This window comes from Coffea arabica, chromosome 11c, assembly GCF_036785885.1.
Source record: "Coffea arabica cultivar ET-39 chromosome 11c, Coffea Arabica ET-39 HiFi, whole genome shotgun sequence".
Classification (NCBI taxonomy): domain Eukaryota; kingdom Viridiplantae; phylum Streptophyta; class Magnoliopsida; order Gentianales; family Rubiaceae; genus Coffea; species Coffea arabica.
The window spans coordinates 19,964,186-19,984,912 of NC_092330.1; the positions used below are offsets into that span (position 1 = coordinate 19,964,186).

Below are 20,727 nucleotides of genomic sequence, written 5' to 3' on the forward strand. Positions count from 1 at the left end.
TTGACGCTTAGAATGAATTCGGGTCCAGAAAAGCCAAACTGCTTCACAGGACGTGGCAGTTTAAAAGAATAAAGCGAAAGGAACATGGCGGGTGCGATCATACCAGCACTAATGCACCGGATCCCATCAGAACTTCGAAGTTAAGCGTGCTTGGGCGACAGTAGTACTAGGATGGGTGACCCTAGGCCGGTCAACGGGTCGGGTCTACACCCGGATCCGGATCGGATCCCTGAAATTTTTGCGGGTATGGGTAGGGATTTAATTCCGTTATCCGGATCCGGATCCGTTTTTTCAAACAAAAAAACGGGTCGGATACGGAATATAGTATTCCGACCCGTATTAGACCCGGATCCGGATATAAATGATTTAATAATTTATAAAAAATATATATTATCAATATAATTTGATTAGGATGATGTATTTGAGTAAAATCAATTTGATTTATTTTCTTATTTGGTTTTTTCTTTGCATTAGCTAGAAATTAGTTTACAAATATATCTTTTTCTCTTTTTTGTTAGAAATTATAAATTTTGGCAAATTTGTTCGGGTAGACCCGACCCGGATCCGAGACTCGCCGGGTCCGGATCCGGAACACCGAATAAAAGACCCGTCGGGTAAACGGGTCGGCTCCGGGTCCGGGTCCGGAATAATGAATTCCGGCCCGGACCCGGCCCGTTGACACCCCTAGGTGACCCCCTGGGAAATCCTCGTGTTGCACCCCTCCCTTTTTTGTTTCGAAATCCAAATTTTCCCTTCGTTCTTTATGCTGTAGTAATTTAGCTCCGTCGGAACGATTGCTTTATATTTTGCTTCTCATCGAAGCATGAAGGCGGATCTGAAGGCGCGAGACAAGTCAGGAACGGTACGGCTGGATCGAAGCCCGGATCGTCGGTCAAAGTTGTCGGCGCAAATGTATAAGCGCAAGCGTGAAGGATCAATTTCAGGATAATTGAGAGTTGCGCGACGAGGGAAAAAAAAATGGTGCAAATCAACAAGAAAAAAATGTAAAAGTAAATAAATAAAAGGATGAGGGGAAATTCTTGAATTGACGCTTAAAATGAATTCGGGTCCAGAAAAGCCACACTGCTTCACAGGACGGGGCAGTTTAAAAGAATAAAGCGAAAGGAACATGGCGGGTGCGATCATACCAGCACTAATGCACCGGATCCCATCAGAACTCCGAAGTTAAGCGTGCTTGGGCGAGAGTAGTACTAGGATGGGTGACCCCCTGGGAAGTCCTCGTGTTGCACCCCTCCCTTTTTTGTTTCGAAATCCAAATTTCCCCTTCGTTCTTTATGCTGTAGTAATTTAGCTCCGTCGGAACGATTGCTTTATATTTTGCTTCTTATCGAAGCATGAAGGCGGATCTGAAGGCGCGAGACAAGTCAGGAACGGTACGGCTGGATCGAAGCCCGGATCGTCGGTCAAAGTTGTCGGCGCAAATGTATAAGCGCAAGCGTGAAGGATCAATTTCAGGATAATTGAGAGTTGTGCGACGAGGGAAAAAAAAGGTGCAAAGCAACAAGAAAAAAATATAAAAGTAAATAAATAAAAGGATGAGAGGAAATTCATGAATTGACGCTTAGAATGAATTCGGGTCCAGAAAAGCCAAACTGCTTCACAGTACGTGGCAGTTTAAAAGAATAAAGCGAAAGGAACATGGCGGGTGCGATCATACCAGCACTAATGCACCGGATCCCATCAGAACTTCGAAGTTAAGCGTGCTTGGGCGACAGTAGTACTAGGATGGGTGACCCTAGGCCGGTCAACGGGTCGGGTCTACACCCGGATCCGGATCGGATCCCTGAAATTTTTGCGGGTATGGGTAGGGATTTAATTCCGTTATCCGGATCCGGATCCGTTTTTTCAAACAAAAAAACGGGTCGGATACGGAATATAGTATTCCGACCCGTATTAGACCCGGATTCGGATATAAATGATTTAATAATTTATAAAAAATATATATTATCAATATAATTTGATTAGGATGATGTATTTGAGTAAAATCAATTTGATTTATTTTCTTATTTGGTTTTTTCTTTGCATTAGCTAGAAATTAGTTTACAAATATATCTTTTTCTCTTTTTTGTTAGAAATTATAAATTTTGGCAAATTTGTTCGGGTAGACCCGACCCGGATCCGAGACTCGCCGGGTCCGGATCCGGAACACCGAATAAAAGACCCGTCGGGTAAACGGGTCGGCTCCGGGTCCGGGTCCGGAATAATGAATTCCGGCCCGGACCCGGCCCGTTGACACCCCTAGGTGACCCCCTGGGAAATCCTCGTGTTGCACCCCTCCCTTTTTTGTTTCGAAATCCAAATTTTCCCTTCGTTCTTTATGCTGTAGTAATTTAGCTCCGTCGGAACGATTGCTTTATATTTTGCTTCTCATCGAAGCATGAAGGCGGATCTGAAGGCGCGAGACAAGTCAGGAACGGTACGGCTGGATCGAAGCCCGGATCGTCGGTCAAAGTTGTCGGCGCAAATGTATAAGCGCAAGCGTGAAGGATCAATTTCAGGATAATTGAGAGTTGCGCGACGAGGGAAAAAAAAATGGTGCAAATCAACAAGAAAAAAATGTAAAAGTAAATAAATAAAAGGATGAGGGGAAATTCTTGAATTGACGCTTAAAATGAATTCGGGTCCAGAAAAGCCACACTGCTTCACAGGACGGGGCAGTTTAAAAGAATAAAGCGAAAGGAACATGGCGGGTGCGATCATACCAGCACTAATGCACCGGATCCCATCAGAACTCCGAAGTTAAGCGTGCTTGGGCGAGAGTAGTACTAGGATGGGTGACCCCCTGGGAAGTCCTCTTGTTGCACCCCTCCCTTTTTTGTTTCGAAATCCAAATTTCCCCTTCGTTCTTTATGCTGTAGTAATTTAGCTCCGTCGGAACGATTGCTTGATATTTTGCTTCTCATCGAAGCATGAAGGCGGATCTGAAGGCGCGAGACAAGTCAGGAACGGTACGGCTGGATCGAAGCCCGGATCGTCGGTCAAAGTTGTCGGCGCAAATGTATAAGCGCAAGCGTGAAGGATCAATTTCAGGATAATTGAGAGTTGTGCGACGAGGGAAAAAAAAGGTGCAAAGCAACAAGAAAAAAATATAAAAGTAAATAAATAAAAGGATGAGAGGAAATTCATGAATTGACGCTTAGAATGAATTCGGGTCCAGAAAAGCCAAACTGCTTCACAGGACGTGGCAGTTTAAAAGAATAAAGCGAAAGGAACATGGCGGGTGCGATCATACCAGCACTAATGCACCGGATCCCATCAGAACTCCGAAGTTAAGCGTGCTTGGGCGACAGTAGTACTAGGATGGGTGACCCTAGGCCTGTCAACGGGTCGGGTCTAGACCCGGATCCGGATCGGATCGCTGAAATTTTTTCGGGTATGGGTAGGGATTTAATTCCGTTATCCGGATCCGGATCCGTTTTTTCAAACAAAAAAACGGGTCGGATACGGAATATAGTATTCCGACCCGTATTAGACCCGGATCCGGATATAAATGATTTAATAATTTATAAAAAATATATATTATCAATATAATTTGATTAGGATGATGTATTTGAGTAAAATCAATTTGATTTATTTTCTTATTTGGTTTTTTCTTTGCATTAGTTAGAAATTAGTTTACAAATATATTTTTTTCTCTTTTTTGTTAGAAATTATAAATTTTGGCAAATTTGTTCGGGTAGACCCGACCCGGATCCGAGACTCGCCGGGTCCGGATCCGGAACACAGAATAAAAGACCCGTCGGGTAAACGGGTCGGATCCGGGTCCGGGTCCGGAATAATGAATTCCGGCCCGGACCCGGCCCGTTGACACCCCTAGGTGACCCCCTGGGAAATCCTCGTGTTGCACCCCTCCCTTTTTTGTTTCGAAATCCAAATTTTCCCTTCGTTCTTTATGCTGTAGTAATTTAGCTCCGTCGGAACGATTGCTTTATATTTTGCTTCTCATCGAAGCATGAAGGCGGATCTGAAGGCGCGAGACAAGTCAGGAACGGTACGGCTGGATCGAAGCCCGGATCGTCGGTCAAAGTTGTCGGCGCAAATGTATAAGTGCAAGCGTGAAGGATCAATTTCAGGATAATTGAGAGTTGCGCGACGAGGGAAAAAAAAATGGTGCAAATCAACAAGAAAAAAATGTAAAAGTAAATAAATAAAAGGATGAGGGGAAATTCTTGAATTGACGCTTAAAATGAATTCGGGTCCAGAAAAGCCACACTGCTTCACAGGACGGGGCAGTTTAAAAGAATAAAACGAAAGGAACATGGTGGGTGCGATCATACCAGCACTAATGCACCGGATCCCATCAGAACTCCGAAGTTAAGCGTGCTTGGGCGAGAGTAGTACTAGGATGGGTGACCCCCTGGGAAGTCCTCGTGTTGCACCCCTCCCTTTTTTGTTTCGAAATCCAAATTTCCCCTTCGTTCTTTATGCTGTAGTAATTTAGCTCCGTCGGAACGATTGCTTTATATTTTGCTTCTTATCGAAGCATGAAGGCGGATCTGAAGGCGCGAGACAAGTCAGGAACGGTACGGCTGGATCGAAGCCGGGATCGTCGGTCAAAGTTGTCGGCGCAAATGTATAAGCGCAAGCGTGAAGGATCAATTTCAGGATAATTGAGAGTTGTGCGACGAGGGAAAAAAAAGGTGCAAAGCAACAAGAAAAAAATATAAAAGTAAATAAATAAAAGGATGAGAGGAAATTCATGAATTGACGCTTAGAATGAATTCGGGTCCAGAAAAGCCAAACTGCTTCACAGGACGTGGAAGTTTAAAAGAATAAAGCGAAAGGAACATGGCGGGTGCGATCATACCAGCACTAATGCACCGGATCCCATCAGAACTTCGAAGTTAAGCGTGCTTGGGCGACAGTAGTACTAGGATGGGTGACCCTAGGCCGGTCAACGGGTCGGGTCTACACCCGGATCCGGATCGGATCCCTGAAATTTTTGCTGGTATGGGTAGGGATTTAATTCCGTTATTCGGATCCGGATCCGTTTTTTCAAACAAAAAAACGGGTCGGATACGGAATATAGTATTCCGACCCGTACTAGACCCGGATCCGGATATAAATGATTTAATAATTTATAAAAAATATATATTATCAATATAATTTGATTAGGATGATGTATTTGAGTAAAATCAATTTGATTTATTTTCTTATTTGGTTTTTTCTTTGCATTAGCTAGAAATTAGTTTACAAATATATCTTTTTCTCTTTTTTGTTAGAAATTATAAATTTTGGCAAATTTGTTCGGGTAGACCCGACCCGGATCCGAGACTCGCCGGGTCCGGATCCGGAACACCGAATAAAAGACCCGTCGGGTAAACGGGTCGGCTCCGAGTCCGGGTCCGGAATAATGAATTCCGGCCCGGACCCGGCCCGTTGACACCCCTAGGTGACCTCCTGGGAAATCCTCGTGTTGCACCCCTCCCTTTTTTGTTTCGAAATCCAAATTTTCCCTTCGTTCTTTATGCTGTAGTAATTTAGCTCCGTCGGAACGATTGCTTTATATTTTGCTTCTCATCGAAGCATGAAGGCGGATCTGAAGGCGCGAGACAAGTCAGGAACGGTACGGCTGGATCGAAGCCCGGTTCGTCGGTCAAAGTTGTCGGCGCAAATGTATAAGCGCAAGCGTGAAGGATCAATTTCAGGATAATTGAGAGTTGCGCGACGAGGGAAAAAAAAATGGTGCAAATCAACAAGAAAAAAATGTAAAAGTAAATAAATAAAAGGATGAGGGGAAATTCTTGAATTGACGCTTAAAATGAATTCGGGTCCAGAAAAGCCACACTGCTTCACAGGACGGGGCAGTTTAAAAGAATAAAGCGAAAGGAACATGGCGGGTGCGATCATACCAGTACTAATGCACCGGATCCCATCAGAACTTCGAAGTTAAGCGTGCTTGGGCGACAGTAGTACTAGGATGGGTGACCCTAGGCCGGTCAACGGGTCGGGTCTACACCCGGATCCGGATCGGATCCCTGAAATTTTTGCGGGTATGGGTAGGGATTTAATTCCGTTATCCGGATCCGGATCCGTTTTTTCAAACAAAAAAACGGGTCGGATACGGAATATAGTATTCCGACCCGTATTAGACCCGGATCCGGATATAAATGATTTAATAATTTATAAAAAATATATATTATCAATATAATTTGATTAGGATGATGTATTTGAGTAAAATCAATTTGATTTATTTTCTTATTTGGTTTTTTCTTTGCATTAGCTAGAAATTAGTTTACAAATATATCTTTTTCTCTTTTTTGTTAGAAATTATAAATTTTGGCAAATTTGTTCGGGTAGACCCGACCCGGATCCGAGACTCGCCGGGTCCGGATCCGGAACACCGAATAAAAGATCCGTCGGGTAAACGGGTCGGCTCCGGGTCCGGGTCCGGAATAATGAATTCCGGCCCGGACCCGGCCCGTTGACACCCCTAGGTGACCCCCTGGGAAATCCTCGTGTTGCACCCCTCCCTTTTTTGTTTCGAAATCCAAATTTTCCCTTCGTTCTTTATGCTGTAGTAATTTAGCTCCGTCGGAACGATTGCTTTATATTTTGCTTCTCATCGAAGCATGAAGGCGGATCTGAAGGCGCGAGACAAGTCAGGAACGGTACGGCTGGATCGAAGCCCGGATCGTCGGTCAAAGTTGTCGGCGCAAATGTATAAGCGCAAGCGTGAAGGATCAATTTCAGGATAATTGAGAGTTGTGCGACGAGGGAAAAAAAAGGTGCAAAGCAACAAGAAAAAAATATAAAAGTAAATAAATAAAAGGATGAGAGGAAATTCATGAATTGACGCTTAGAATGAATTCGGGTCCAGAAAAGCCAAACTGCTTCACAGGACGTGGCGGTTTAAAAGAATAAAGCGAAAGGAACATGGCGGGTGCGATCATACCAGCACTAATGCACCGGATCCCATCAGAACTTCGAAGTTAAGCGTGCTTGGGCGACAGTAGTACTAGGATGGGTGACCCTAGGCCGGTCAACGGCTCGGGTCTACACCCGGATCCGGATCGGATCCCTGAAATTTTTGCGGGTATGGGTAGCGATTTAATTCCGTTATCCGGATCCGGATCCGTTTTTTCAAACAAAAAAACGGGTCGGATACGGAATATAGTATTCCGACCCGTATTAGACCCGGATCCGGATATAAATGATTTAATAATTTATAAAAAATATATATTATCAATATAATTTGATTAGGATGATGTATTTGAGTAAAATCAATTTGATTTATTTTCTTATTTGGTTTTTTCTTTGCATTAGCTAGAAATTTGTTTACAAATATATCTTTTTCTCTTTTTTGTTAGAAATTATAAATTTTGGCAAATTTGTTCGGGTAGACCCGACCCGGATCCGAGACTCGCCGGGTCCGGATCCGGAACACCGAATAAAAGACCCGTCGGGTAAACGGGTCGGCTCCGGGTCCGGGTCCGGAATAATGAATTCCGGCCCGGACCCGGCCCGTTGACACCCCTAGGTGACCCCCTGGGAAATCCTCGTGTTGCACCCCTCCCTTTTTTGTTTCGAAATCCAAATTTTCCCTTCGTTCTTTATGCTGTAGTAATTTAGCTCCGTCGGAACGATTGCTTTATATTTTGCTTCTCATCGAAGCATGGAGGCGGATCTGAAGGCGCGAGACAAGTCAGGAACGGTACGGCTGGATCGAAGCCCGGATCGTCGGTCAAAGTTGTCGGCGCAAATGTATAAGCGCAAGCGTGAAGGATCAATTTCAGGATAATTGAGAGTTGTGCGACGAGGGAAAAAAAAGGTGCAAAGCAACAAGAAAAAAATATAAAAGTAAATAAATAAAAGGATGAGAGGAAATTCATGAATTGACGCTTAGAATGAATTCGGGTCCAGAAAAGCCAAACTGCTTCACAGGACGTGGCAGTTTAAAAGAATAAAGCGAAAGGAACATGGCGGGTGCGATCATACCAGCACTAATGCACCGGATCCCATCAGAACTTCGAAGTTAAGCGTGCTTGGGCGACAGTAGTACTAGGATGGGTGACCCTAGGCCGGTCAACGGGTCGGGTCTACACCCGGATCCGGATCGGATCCCTGAAATTTTTGCTGGTATGGGTAGGGATTTAATTCCGTTATCCGGATCCGGATCCGTTTTTTCAAACAAAAAAACGGGTCGGATACGGAATATAGTATTCCGACCCGTACTAGACCCGGATCCGGATATAAATGATTTAATAATTTATAAAAAATATATATTATCAATATAATTTGATTAGGATGATGTATTTGAGTAAAATCAATTTGATTTATTTTCTTATTTGGTTTTTTCTTTGCATTAGCTAGAAATTAGTTTACAAATATATCTTTTTCTCTTTTTTGTTAGAAATTATAAATTTTGGCAAATTTGTTCGGGTAGACCCGACCCGGATCCGAGACTCGCCGGGTCCGGATCCGGAACACCGAATAAAAGACCCGTCGGGTAAACGGGTCGGATCCGGGTCCGGGTCCGGAATAAAGAAATCCGGCCCGGATCCGGCCCGTTGACACCCCTAGGTGACCCCCTGGGAAATCCTCGTGTTGCACCCCTCCCTTTTTTGTTTCGAAATCCAAATTTTCCCTTCGTTCTTTATGCTGTAGTAATTTAGCTCCGTCGGAACGATTGCTTTATATTTTGCTTCTCATCGAAGCATGAAGGCGGATCTGAAGGCGCGAGACAAGTCAGGAACGGTACGGCTGAATCGAAGCCCGGATCGTCGGTCAATGTTGTCGGCGCAAATGCATAAGCGCAAGCGTGAAGGATCAATTTCAGGATAATTGAGAGTTGTGCGACGAGGGAAAAAAAAGGTGCAAAGCAACAAGAAAAAAATATAAAAGTAAATAAATAAAAGGATGAGAGGAAATTCATGAATTGACGCTTCGAATGAATTCGGGTCCAGAAAAGCCAAACTGCTTCACAGGACGTGGCGGTTTAAAAGAATAAAGCGAAAGGAACATGGCGGGTGCGATCATACCAGCACTAATGCACCGGATCCCATCAGAACTTCGAAGTTAAGCGTGCTTGGGCGACAGTAGTACTAGGATGGGTGACCCTAGGCCGGTCAACGGGTCGGGTCTACACCCGGATCCGGATCGGATCCCTGAAATTTTTGCGGGTATGGGTAGGGATTTAATTCCGTTATCCGGATCCGGATCCGTTTTTTCAAACAAAAAAAAGGGGTCGGATACGGAATATAGTATTCCGACCCGTATTAGACCCGGATCCGGATATAAATGATTTAATAATTTATAAAAAATATATATTATCAATATAATTTGATTAGGATGATGTATTTGAGTAAAATCAATTTGATTTATTTTCTTATTTGGTTTTTTCTTTGCATTAGCTAGAAATTTGTTTACAAATATATCTTTTTCTCTTTTTTGTTAGAAATTATAAATTTTGGCAAATTTGTTCGGGTAGACCCGACCCGGATCCGAGACTCGCCGGGTCCGGATCCGGAACACCGAATAAAAGACCCGTCGGGTAAACGGGTCGGCTCCGGGTCCGGGTCCGGAATAATGAATTCCGGCCCGGACCCGGCCCGTTGACACCCCTAGGTGACCCCCTGGGAAATCCTCGTGTTGCACCCCTCCCTTTTTTGTTTCGAAATCCAAATTTTCCCTTCGTTCTTTATGCTGTAGTAATTTAGCTCCGTCGGAACGATTGCTTTATATTTTGCTTCTCATCGAAGCATGAAGGCGGATCTGAAGGCGCGAGACAAGTCAGGAACGGTACGGCTGGATCGAAGCCCGGTTCGTCGGTCAAAGTTGTCGGCGCAAATGTATAAGCGCAAGCGTGAAGGATCAATTTCAGGATAATTGAGAGTTGCGCGACGAGGGAAAAAAAAATGGTGCAAATCAACAAGAAAAAAATGTAAAAGTAAATAAATAAAAGGATGAGGGGAAATTCTTGAATTGACGCTTAAAATGAATTCGGGTCCAGAAAAGCCACACTGCTTCACAGGACGGGGCAGTTTAAAAGAATAAAGCGAAAGGAACATGGCGGGTGCGATCATACCAGCACTAATGCACCGGATCCCATCAGAACTTCGAAGTTAAGCGTGCTTGGGCGACAGTAGTACTAGGATGGGTGACCCTAGGCCGGTCAACGGGTCGGGTCTACACCCGGATCCGGATCGGATCCCTGAAATTTTTGCGGGTATGGGTAGGGATTTAATTCCGTTATCCGGATCCGGATCCGTTTTTTCAAACAAAAAAACGGGTCGGATACGGAATATAGTATTCCGACCCGTATTAGACCCGGATCCGGATATAAATGATTTAATAATTTATAAAAAATATATATTATCAATATAATTTGATTAGGATGATGTATTTGAGTAAAATCAATTTGATTTATTTTCTTATTTGGTTTTTTCTTTGCATTAGCTAGAAATTAGTTTACAAATATATCTTTTTCTCTTTTTTGTTAGAAATTATAAATTTTGGCAAATTTGTTCGGGTAGACCCGACCCGGATCCGAGACTCGCCGGGTCCGGATCCGGAACACCGAATAAAAGACCCGTCGGGTAAACGGGTCGGCTCCGGGTCCGGGTCCGGAATAATGAATTCCGGCCCGGACCCGGCCCGTTGACACCCCTAGGTGACCCCCTGGGAAATCCTCGTGTTGCACCCCTCCCTTTTTTGTTTCGAAATCCAAATTTTCCCTTCGTTCTTTATGCTGTAGTAATTTAGCTCCGTCGGAACGATTGCTTTATATTTTGCTTCTCATCGAAGCATGAAGGCGGATCTGAAGGCGCGAGACAAGTCAGGAACGGTACGGCTGGATCGAAGCCCGGATCGTCGGTCAAAGTTGTCGGCGCAAATGTATAAGCGCAAGCGTGAAGGATCAATTTCAGGATAATTGAGAGTTGTGCGACAAGGGAAAAAAAAGGTGCAAAGCAACAAGAAAAAAATATAAAAGTAAATAAATAAAAGGATGAGAGGAAATTCATGAATTGACGCTTAGAATGAATTCGGGTCCAGAAAAGCCAAACTGCTTCACAGGACGTGGCGGTTTAAAAGAATAAAGCGAAAGGAACATGGCGGGTGCGATCATACCAGCACTAATGCACCGGATCCCATCAGAACTTCGAAGTTAAGCGTGCTTGGGCGACAGTAGTACTAGGATGGGTGACCCTAGGCCGGTCAACGGGTCGGGTCTACACCCGGATCCGGATCGGATCCCTGAAATTTTTGCGGGTATGGGTAGGGATTTAATTCCGTTATCCGGATCCGGATCCGTTTTTTCAAACAAAAAAACGGGTCGGATACGGAATATAGTATTCCGACCCGTATTAGACCCGGATCCGGATATAAATGATTTAATAATTTATAAAAAATATATATTATCAATATAATTTGATTAGGATGATGTATTTGAGTAAAATCAATTTGATTTATTTTCTTATTTGGTTTTTTCTTTGCATTAGCTAGAAATTTGTTTACAAATATATCTTTTTCTCTTTTTTGTTAGAAATTATAAATTTTGGCAAATTTGTTCGGGTAGACCCGACCCGGATCCGAGACTCGCCGGGTCCGGATCCGGAACACCGAATAAAAGACCCGTCGGGTAAACGGGTCGGCTCCGGGTCCGGGTCCGGAATAATGAATTCCGGCCCGGACCCGGCCCGTTGACACCCCTAGGTGACCCCCTGGGAAATCCTCGTGTTGCACCCCTCCCTTTTTTGTTTCGAAATCCAAATTTTCCCTTCGTTCTTTATGCTGTAGTAATTTAGCTCCGTCGCAACGATTGCTTTATATTTTGCTTCTCATCGAAGCATGAAGGCGGATCTGAAGGCGCGAGACAAGTCAGGAACGGTACGGCTGGATCGAAGCCCGGATCGTCGGTCAAAGTTGTCGGCGCAAATGTATAAGCGCAAGCGTGAAGGATCAATTTCAGGATAATTGAGAGTTGTGTGACGAGGGAAAAAAAAGGTGCAAAGCAACAAGAAAAAAATATAAAAGTAAATAAATAAAAGGATGAGAGGAAATTCATGAATTGACGCTTAGAATGAATTCGGGTCCAAAAAAGCCAAACTGCTTCACAGGACGTGGCAGTTTAAAAGAATAAAGCGAAAGGAACATGGCGGGTGCGATCATACCAGCACTAATGCACCGGATCCCATCAGAACTTCGAAGTTAAGCGTGCTTGGGCGACAGTAGTACTAGGATGGGTGACCCTAGGCCGGTCAACGGGTCGGGTCTACACCCGGATCCGGATCGGATCCCTGAAATTTTTGCTGGTATGGGTAGGGATTTAATTCCGTTATCCGGATCCGGATCCGTTTTTTCAAACAAAAAAACGGGTCGGATACGGAATATAGTATTCCGACCCGTACTAGACCCGGATCCGGATATAAATGATTTAATAATTTATAAAAAATATATATTATCAATATAATTTGATTAGGATGATGTATTTGAGTAAAATCAATTTGATTTATTTTCTTATTTGGTTTTTTCTTTGCATTAGCTAGAAATTAGTTTACAAATATATCTTTTTCTCTTTTTGTTAGAAATTATAAATTTTGGCAAATTTGTTCGGGTAGACCCGACCCGGATCCGAGACTCGCCGGGTCCGGATCCGGAACACCGAATAAAAGACCCGTCGGGTAAACGGGTCGGATCCGGGTCCGGGTCCGGAATAAAGAATTCCGGCCCGGATCCGGCCCGTTGACACCCCTAGGTGACCCCCTGGGAAATCCTCGTGTTGCACCCCTCCCTTTTTTGTTTCGAAATCCAAATTTTCCCTTCGTTCTTTATGCTGTAGTAATTTAGGTCCGTCGGAACGATTGCTTTATATTTTGCTTCTCATCGAAGCATGAAGGCGGATCTGAAGGCGCGAGACAAGTCAGGAACGGTACGGCTGAATCGAAGCCCGGATCGTCGGTCAATGTTGTCGGCGCAAATGCATAAGCGCAAGCGTGAAGGATCAATTTCAGGATAATTGAGAGTTGTGCGACGAGGGAAAAAAAAGGTGCAAAGCAACAAGAAAAAAATATAAAAGTAAATAAATAAAAGGATGAGAGGAAATTCATGAATTGACGCTTAGAATGAATTCGGGTCCAGAAAAGCCAAACTGCTTCACAGGACGTGGCGGTTTAAAAGAATAAAGCGAAAGGAACATGGCGGGTGCGATCATACCAGCACTAATGCACCGGATCCCATCAGAACTTCGAAGTTAAGCGTGCTTGGGTGACAGTAGTACTAGGATGGGTGACCCTAGGCCGGTCAACGGGTCGGGTCTACACCCGGATCCGGATCGGATCCCTGAAATTTTTGCGGGTATGGGTAGGGATTTAATTCCGTTATCCGGATCCGGATCCGTTTTTTCAAACAAAAAAACGGGTCGGATACGGAATATAGTATTCCGACCCGTATTAGACCCGGATCCGGATATAAATGATTTAATAATTTATAAAAAATATATATTATCAATATAATTTGATTAGGATGATGTATTTGAGTAAAATCAATTTGATTTATTTTCTTATTTGGTTTTTTCTTTGCATTAGCTAGAAATTTGTTTACAAATATATCTTTTTCTCTTTTTTGTTAGAAATTATAAATTTTGGCAAATTTGTTCGGGTAGACCCGACCCGGATCCGAGACTCGCCGGGTCCGGATCCGGAACACCGAATAAAAGACCCGTCGGGTAAACGGGTCGGCTCCGGGTCCGGGTCCGGAATAATGAATTCCGGCCCGGACCCGGCCCGTTGACACCCCTAGGTGACCCCCTGGGAAATCCTCGTGTTGCACCCCTCCCTTTTTTGTTTCGAAATCCAAATTTTCCCTTCGTTCTTTATGCTGTAGTAATTTAGCTCCGTCGGAACGATTGCTTTATATTTTGCTTCTCATCGAAGCATGAAGGCGGATCTGAAGGCGCGAGACAAGTCAGGAACGGTACGGCTGGATCGAAGCCCGGTTCGTCGGTCAAAGTTGTCGGCGCAAATGTATAAGCGCAAGCGTGAAGGATCAATTTCAGGATAATTGAGAGTTGCGCGACGAGGGAAAAAAAAATGGTGCAAATCAACAAGAAAAAAATGTAAAAGTAAATAAATAAAAGGATGAGGGGAAATTCTTGAATTGACGCTTAAAATGAATTCGGGTCCAGAAAAGCCACACTGCTTCACAGGACGGGGCAGTTTAAAAGAATAAAGCGAAAGGAACATGGCGGGTGCGATCATACCAGCACTAATGCACCGGATCCCATCAGAACTTCGAAGTTAAGCGTGCTTGGGCGACAGTAGTACTAGGATGGGTGACCCTAGGCCGGTCAACGGGTCGGGTCTACACCCGGATCCGGATCGGATCCCTGAAATTTTTGCGGGTATGGGTAGGGATTTAATTCCGTTATCCGGATCCGGATCCGTTTTTTCAAACAAAAAAACGGGTCGGATACGGAATATAGTATTCCGACCCGTATTAGACCCGGATCCGGATATAAATGATTTAATAATTTATAAAAAATATATATTATCAATATAATTTGATTAGGATGATGTATTTGAGTAAAATCAATTTGATTTATTTTCTTATTTGGTTTTTTCTTTGCATTAGCTAGAAATTAGTTTACAAATATATCTTTTTCTCTTTTTTGTTAGAAATTATAAATTTTGGCAAATTTGTTCGGGTAGACCCGACCCGGATCCGAGACTCGCCGGGTCCGGATCCGGAACACCGAATAAAAGACCCGTCGGGTAAACGGGTCGGCTCCGGGTCCGGGTCCGGAATAATGAATTCCGGCCCGGACCCGGCCCGTTGACACCCCTAGGTGACCCCCTGGGAAATCCTCGTGTTGCACCCCTCCCTTTTTTGTTTCGAAATCCAAATTTTCCCTTCGTTCTTTATGCTGTAGTAATTTAGCTCCGTCGGAACGATTGCTTTATATTTTGCTTCTCATCGAAGCATGAAGGCGGATCTGAAGGCGCGAGACAAGTCAGGAACGGTACGGCTGGATCGAAGCCCGGATCGTCGGTCAAAGTTGTCGGCGCAAATGTATAAGCGCAAGCGTGAAGGATCAATTTCAGGATAATTGAGAGTTGCGCGACGAGGGAAAAAAAAATGGTGCAAATCAACAAGAAAAAAATGTAAAAGTAAATAAATAAAAGGATGAGGGGAAATTCTTGAATTGACGCTTAAAATGAATTCGGGTCCAGAAAAGCCACACTGCTTCACAGGACGTGGCAGTTTAAAAGAATAAAGCGAAAGGAACATGGCGGGTGCGATCATACCAGCACTAATGCACCGGATCCCATCAGAACTTCGAAGTTAAGCGTGCTTGGGCGACAGTAGTACTAGGATGGGTGACCCTAGGCCGGTCAACGGGTCGGGTCTACACCCGGATCCGGATCGGATCCCTGAAATTTTTGCGGGTATGGGTAGGGATTTAATTCCGTTATCCGGATCCGGATCCGTTTTTTCAAACAAAAAAACGGGTCGGATACGGAATATAGTATTCCGACCCGTATTAGACCCGGATTCGGATATAAATGATTTAATAATTTATAAAAAATATATATTATCAATATAATTTGATTAGGATGATGTATTTGAGTAAAATCAATTTGATTTATTTTCTTATTTGGTTTTTTCTTTGCATTAGCTAGAAATTAGTTTACAAATATATCTTTTTCTCTTTTTTGTTAGAAATTATAAATTTTGGCAAATTTGTTCGGGTAGACCCGACCCGGATCCGAGACTCGCCGGGTCCGGATCCGGAACACCGAATAAAAGACCCGTCGGGTAAACGGGTCGGCTCCGGGTCCGGGTCCGGAATAATGAATTCCGGCCCGGACCCGGCCCGTTGACACCCCTAGGTGACCCCCTGGGAAATCCTCGTGTTGCACCCCTCCCTTTTTTGTTTCGAAATCCAAATTTTCCCTTCGTTCTTTATGCTGTAGTAATTTAGCTCCGTCGGAACGATTGCTTTATATTTTGCTTCTCATCGAAGCATGAAGGCGGATCTGAAGGCGCGAGACAAGTCAGGAACGGTACGGCTGGATCGAAGCCCGGATCGTCGGTCAAAGTTGTCGGCGCAAATGTATAAGCGCAAGCGTGAAGGATCAATTTCAGGATAATTGAGAGTTGCGCGACGAGGGAAAAAAAAATGGTGCAAATCAACAAGAAAAAAATGTAAAAGTAAATAAATAAAAGGATGAGGGGAAATTCTTGAATTGACGCTTAAAATGAATTCGGGTCCAGAAAAGCCACACTGCTTCACAGGACGGGGCAGTTTAAAAGAATAAAGCGAAAGGAACATGGCGGGTGCGATCATACCAGCACTAATGCACCGGATCCCATCAGAACTCCGAAGTTAAGCGTGCTTGGGCGAGAGTAGTACTAGGATGGGTGACCCCCTGGGAAGTCCTCGTGTTGCACCCCTCCCTTTTTTGTTTCGAAATCCAAATTTCCCCTTCGTTCTTTATGCTGTAGTAATTTAGCTCCGTCGGAACGATTGCTTTATATTTTGCTTCTCATCGAAGCATGAAGGCGGATCTGAAGGCGCGAGACAAGTCAGGAACGGTACGGCTGGATCGAAGCCCGGATCGTCGGTCAAAGTTGTCGGCGCAAATGTATAAGCGCAAGCGTGAAGGATCAATTTCAGGATAATTGAGAGTTGCGCGACGAGGGAAAAAAAAATGGTGCAAATCAACAAGAAAAAAATGTAAAAGTAAATAAATAAAAGGATGAGGGGAAATTCTTGAATTGACGCTTAAAATGAATTCGGGTCCAGAAAAGCCACACTGCTTCACAGGACGGGGCAGTTTAAAAGAATAAAGCGAAAGGAACATGGCGGGTGCGATCATACCAGCACTAATGCACCGGATCCCATCAGAACTCCGAAGTTAAGCGTGCTTGGGCGAGAGTAGTACTAGGATGGGTGACCCTAGGCCTGTCAACGGGTCGGGTCTAGACCCGGATCCGGATCGGATCGCTGAAATTTTTTCGGGTATGGGTAGGGATTTAATTCCGTTATCCGGATCCGGATCCGTTTTTTCAAACAAAAAAACGGGTCGGATACGGAATATAGTATTCCGACCCGTATTAGACCCGGATCCGGATATAAATGATTTAATAATTTATAAAAAATATATATTATCAATATAATTTGATTAGGATGATGTATTTGAGTAAAATCAATTTGATTTATTTTCTTATTTGGTTTTTTCTTTGCATTAGTTAGAAATTAGTTTACAAATATATTTTTTTCTCTTTTTTGTTAGAAATTATAAATTTTGGCAAATTTGTTCGGGTAGACCCGACCCGGATCCGAGACTCGCCGGGTCCGGATCCGGAACACAGAATAAAAGACCCGTCGGGTAAACGGGTCGGATCCGGGTCCGGGTCCGGAATAATGAATTCCGGCCCGGACCCGGCCCGTTGACACCCCTAGGTGACCCCCTGGGAAATCCTCGTGTTGCACCCCTCCCTTTTTTGTTTCGAAATCCAAATTTCCCCTTCGTTCTTTATGCTGTAGTAATTTAGCTCCGTCGGAACGATTGCTTTATATTTTGCTTCTCATCGAAGCATGAAGGCGGATCTGAAGGCGCGAGACAAGTCAGGAACGGTACGGCTGGATCGAAGCCCGGATCGTCGGTCAAAGTTGTCGGCGCAAATGTATAAGTGCAAGCGTGAAGGATCAATTTCAGGATAATTGAGAGTTGCGCGACGAGGGAAAAAAAAATGGTGCAAATCAACAAGAAAAAAATGTAAAAGTAAATAAATAAAAGGATGAGGGGAAATTCTTGAATTGACGCTTAAAATGAATTCGGGTCCAGAAAAGCCACACTGCTTCACAGGACGGGGCAGTTTAAAAGAATAAAACGAAAGGAACATGGTGGGTGCGATCATACCAGCACTAATGCACCGGATCCCATCAGAACTCCGAAGTTAAGCGTGCTTGGGCGAGAGTAGTACTAGGATGGGTGACCCCCTGGGAAGTCCTCGTGTTGCACCCCTCCCTTTTTTGTTTCGAAATCCAAATTTCCCCTTCGTTCTTTATGCTGTAGTAATTTAGCTCCGTCGGAACGATTGCTTTATATTTTGCTTCTTATCGAAGCATGAAGGCGGATCTGAAGGCGCGAGACAAGTCAGGAACGGTACGGCTGGATCGAAGCCCGGATCGTCGGTCAAAGTTGTCGGCGCAAATGTATAAGCGCAAGCGTGAAGGATCAATTTCAGGATAATTGAGAGTTGTGCGACGAGGGAAAAAAAAGGTGCAAAGCAACAAGAAAAAAATATAAAAGTAAATAAATAAAAGGATGAGAGGAAATTCATGAATTGACGCTTAGAATGAATTCGGGTCCAGAAAAGCCAAACTGCTTCACAGGACGTGGCAGTTTAAAAGAATAAAGCGAAAGGAACATGGCGGGTGCGATCATACCAGCACTAATGCACCGGATCCCATCAGAACTTCGAAGTTAAGCGTGCTTGGGCGACAGTAGTACTAGGATGGGTGACCCTAGGCCGGTCAACGGGTCGGGTCTACACCCGGATCCGGATCGGATCCCTGAAATTTTTGCTGGTATGGGTAGGGATTTAATTCCGTTATCCGGATCCGGATCCGTTTTTTCAAACAAAAAAACGGGTCGGATACGGAATATAGTATTCCGACCCGTACTAGACCCGGATCCGGATATAAATGATTTAATAATTTATAAAAAATATATATTATCAATATAATTTGATTAGGATGATGTATTTGAGTAAAATCAATTTGATTTATTTTCTTATTTGGTTTTTTCTTTGCTTTAGCTAGAAATTAGTTTACAAATATATCTTTTTCTCTTTTTTGTTAGAAATTATAAATTTTGGCAAATTTGTTCGGGTAGACCCGACCCGGATCCGAGACTCGCCGGGTCCGGATCCGGAACACCGAATAAAAGACCCGTCGGGTAAACGGGTCGGCTCCGGGTCCGGGTCCGGAATAATGAATTCCGGCCCGGACCCGGCCCGTTGACACCCCTAGGTGACCCCCTGGGAAATCCTCGTGTTGCACCCCTCCCTTTTTTGTTTCGAAATCCAAATTTTCCCTTCGTTCTTTATGCTGTAGTAATTTAGCTCCGTCGGAACGATTGCTTTATATTTTGCTTCTCATCGAAGCATGAAGGCGGATCTGAAGGCGCGAGACAAGTCAGGAACGGTACGGCTGGATCGAAGCCCGGTTCGTCGGTCAAAGTTGTCGGCGCAAATGTATAAGCGCAAGCGTGAAGGATCAATTTCAGGATAATTGAGAGTTGCGCGACGAGGGAAAAAAAAATGGTGCAAATCAACAAGAAAAAAATGTAAAAGTAAATAAATAAAAGGATGAGGGGAAATTCTTGAATTGACGCTTAAAATGAATTCGGGTCCAGAAAAGCCACACTGCTTCACAGGACGGGGCAGTTTAAAAGAATAAAGCGAAAGGAACATGGCGGGTGCGATCATACCAGCACTAATGCACCGGATCCCATCAGAACTTCGAAGTTAAGCGTGCTTGGGCGACAGTAGTACTAGGATGGGTGACCCTAGGCCGGTCAACGGGTCGGGTCTACACCCGGATCCGGATCGGATCCCTGAAATTTTTGCGGGTATGGGTAGGGATTTAATTCCGTTATCCGGATCCGGATCCGTTTTTTCAAACAAAAAAACGGGTCGGATACGGAATATAGTATTCCGACCCGTATTAGACCCGGATCCGGATATAAATGATTTAATAATTTATAAAAAATATATATTATCAATATAATTTGATTAGGATGATGTATTTGAGTAAAATCAATTTGATTTATTTTCTTATTTGGTTTTTTCTTTGCATTAGCTAGAAATTAGTTTACAAATATATCTTTTTCTCTTTTTTGTTAGAAATTATAAATTTTGGCAAATTTGTTCGGGTAGACCCGACCCGGATCCGAGACTCGCCGGGTCCGGATCCGGAACACCGAATAAAAGACCCGTCGGGTAAACGGGTCGGCTCCGGGTCCGGGTCCGGAATAATGAATTCCGGCCCGGACCCGGCCCGTTGACACCCCTAGGTGACCCCCTGGGAAATCCTCGTGTTGCACCCCTCCCTTTTTTGTTTCGAAATCCAAATTTTCCCTTCGTTCTTTATGCTGTAGTAATTTAGCTCCGTCGGAACGATTGCTTTATATTTTGCTTCTCATCGAAGCATGAAGGCGGATCTGAAGGCGCGAGACAAGTCAGGAACGGTACGGCTGGATCGAAGCCCGGATCGTCGGTCAAAGTTGTCGGCGCAAATGTATAAGCGCAAGCGTGAAGGATCAATTTCAGGATAATTGAGAGTTGTGCGACGAGGGAAAAAAAAGGTGCAAAGCAACAAGAAAAAAATATAAAAGTAAATAAATAAAAGGATGAGAGGAAATTCATGAATTGACGCTTAGAATGAATTCGGGTCCAGAAAAGCCAAACTGCTTCACAGGACGTGGCAGTTTAAAAGAATAAAGCGAAAGGAACATGGCGGGTGCGATCATACCAGCACTAATGCACCGGATCCCATCAGAACTTCGAAGTTAAGCGTGCTTGGGCGACAGTAGTACTAGGATGGGTGACCCTAGGCCGGTCAACGGGTCGGGTCTACACCCGGATCCGGATCGGATCCCTGAAATTTTTGCGGGTATGGGTAGGGATTTAATTCCGTTATCCGGATCCGGATCCGTTTTTTCAAACAAAAAAACGGGTCGGATACGGAATATA

The 20,727-nt window shown here is 44.1% G+C and overlaps 5 non-coding genes and 18 pseudogenes across 5 annotated transcripts; all 23 read left to right on the forward strand.

The window, feature by feature from the left end:
* Window positions 1–89: 89 nt before the first annotated feature.
* On the forward strand, window positions 90–207 carry LOC140019389 (5S ribosomal RNA; annotated as a pseudogene).
* Window positions 208–1,134: 927 nt separating this feature from the next.
* On the forward strand, window positions 1,135–1,253 carry LOC140017215 (5S ribosomal RNA). Its single transcript, XR_011823528.1, has one exon. It is a non-coding gene; the product is annotated as a 5S ribosomal RNA (ribosomal RNA).
* A 411-nt stretch (window positions 1,254–1,664) lies between these two features.
* On the forward strand, window positions 1,665–1,782 carry LOC140019390 (5S ribosomal RNA; annotated as a pseudogene).
* A 927-nt stretch (window positions 1,783–2,709) lies between these two features.
* On the forward strand, window positions 2,710–2,828 carry LOC140017871 (5S ribosomal RNA). Its single transcript, XR_011824177.1, has one exon. It is a non-coding gene; the product is annotated as a 5S ribosomal RNA (ribosomal RNA).
* Window positions 2,829–3,239: 411 nt separating this feature from the next.
* On the forward strand, window positions 3,240–3,357 carry LOC140018551 (5S ribosomal RNA; annotated as a pseudogene).
* Window positions 3,358–4,284: 927 nt separating this feature from the next.
* On the forward strand, window positions 4,285–4,403 carry LOC140017226 (5S ribosomal RNA). Its single transcript, XR_011823539.1, has one exon. It is a non-coding gene; the product is annotated as a 5S ribosomal RNA (ribosomal RNA).
* A 411-nt stretch (window positions 4,404–4,814) lies between these two features.
* On the forward strand, window positions 4,815–4,932 carry LOC140019391 (5S ribosomal RNA; annotated as a pseudogene).
* Window positions 4,933–5,859: 927 nt separating this feature from the next.
* Window positions 5,860–5,977, forward strand: LOC140020447 (5S ribosomal RNA; annotated as a pseudogene).
* Window positions 5,978–6,902: 925 nt separating this feature from the next.
* On the forward strand, window positions 6,903–7,020 carry LOC140020659 (5S ribosomal RNA; annotated as a pseudogene).
* Window positions 7,021–7,945: 925 nt separating this feature from the next.
* LOC140019393 (5S ribosomal RNA) lies at window positions 7,946–8,063 on the forward strand (annotated as a pseudogene).
* Window positions 8,064–8,988: 925 nt separating this feature from the next.
* On the forward strand, window positions 8,989–9,106 carry LOC140019394 (5S ribosomal RNA; annotated as a pseudogene).
* A 928-nt stretch (window positions 9,107–10,034) lies between these two features.
* Window positions 10,035–10,152, forward strand: LOC140019395 (5S ribosomal RNA; annotated as a pseudogene).
* A 925-nt stretch (window positions 10,153–11,077) lies between these two features.
* LOC140019396 (5S ribosomal RNA) lies at window positions 11,078–11,195 on the forward strand (annotated as a pseudogene).
* Window positions 11,196–12,120: 925 nt separating this feature from the next.
* Window positions 12,121–12,238, forward strand: LOC140019397 (5S ribosomal RNA; annotated as a pseudogene).
* A 924-nt stretch (window positions 12,239–13,162) lies between these two features.
* LOC140020622 (5S ribosomal RNA) lies at window positions 13,163–13,280 on the forward strand (annotated as a pseudogene).
* Window positions 13,281–14,207: 927 nt separating this feature from the next.
* LOC140019399 (5S ribosomal RNA) lies at window positions 14,208–14,325 on the forward strand (annotated as a pseudogene).
* Window positions 14,326–15,252: 927 nt separating this feature from the next.
* Window positions 15,253–15,370, forward strand: LOC140019400 (5S ribosomal RNA; annotated as a pseudogene).
* Window positions 15,371–16,297: 927 nt separating this feature from the next.
* LOC140017237 (5S ribosomal RNA) lies at window positions 16,298–16,416 on the forward strand. The gene has a single exon (XR_011823550.1). It is a non-coding gene; the product is annotated as a 5S ribosomal RNA (ribosomal RNA).
* Window positions 16,417–16,829: 413 nt separating this feature from the next.
* Window positions 16,830–16,947, forward strand: LOC140018209 (5S ribosomal RNA; annotated as a pseudogene).
* Window positions 16,948–17,874: 927 nt separating this feature from the next.
* Window positions 17,875–17,993, forward strand: LOC140017249 (5S ribosomal RNA). Its single transcript, XR_011823561.1, has one exon. It is a non-coding gene; the product is annotated as a 5S ribosomal RNA (ribosomal RNA).
* A 411-nt stretch (window positions 17,994–18,404) lies between these two features.
* LOC140019401 (5S ribosomal RNA) lies at window positions 18,405–18,522 on the forward strand (annotated as a pseudogene).
* Window positions 18,523–19,449: 927 nt separating this feature from the next.
* Window positions 19,450–19,567, forward strand: LOC140019402 (5S ribosomal RNA; annotated as a pseudogene).
* A 925-nt stretch (window positions 19,568–20,492) lies between these two features.
* LOC140019403 (5S ribosomal RNA) lies at window positions 20,493–20,610 on the forward strand (annotated as a pseudogene).
* Window positions 20,611–20,727: the final 117 nt, after the last annotated feature.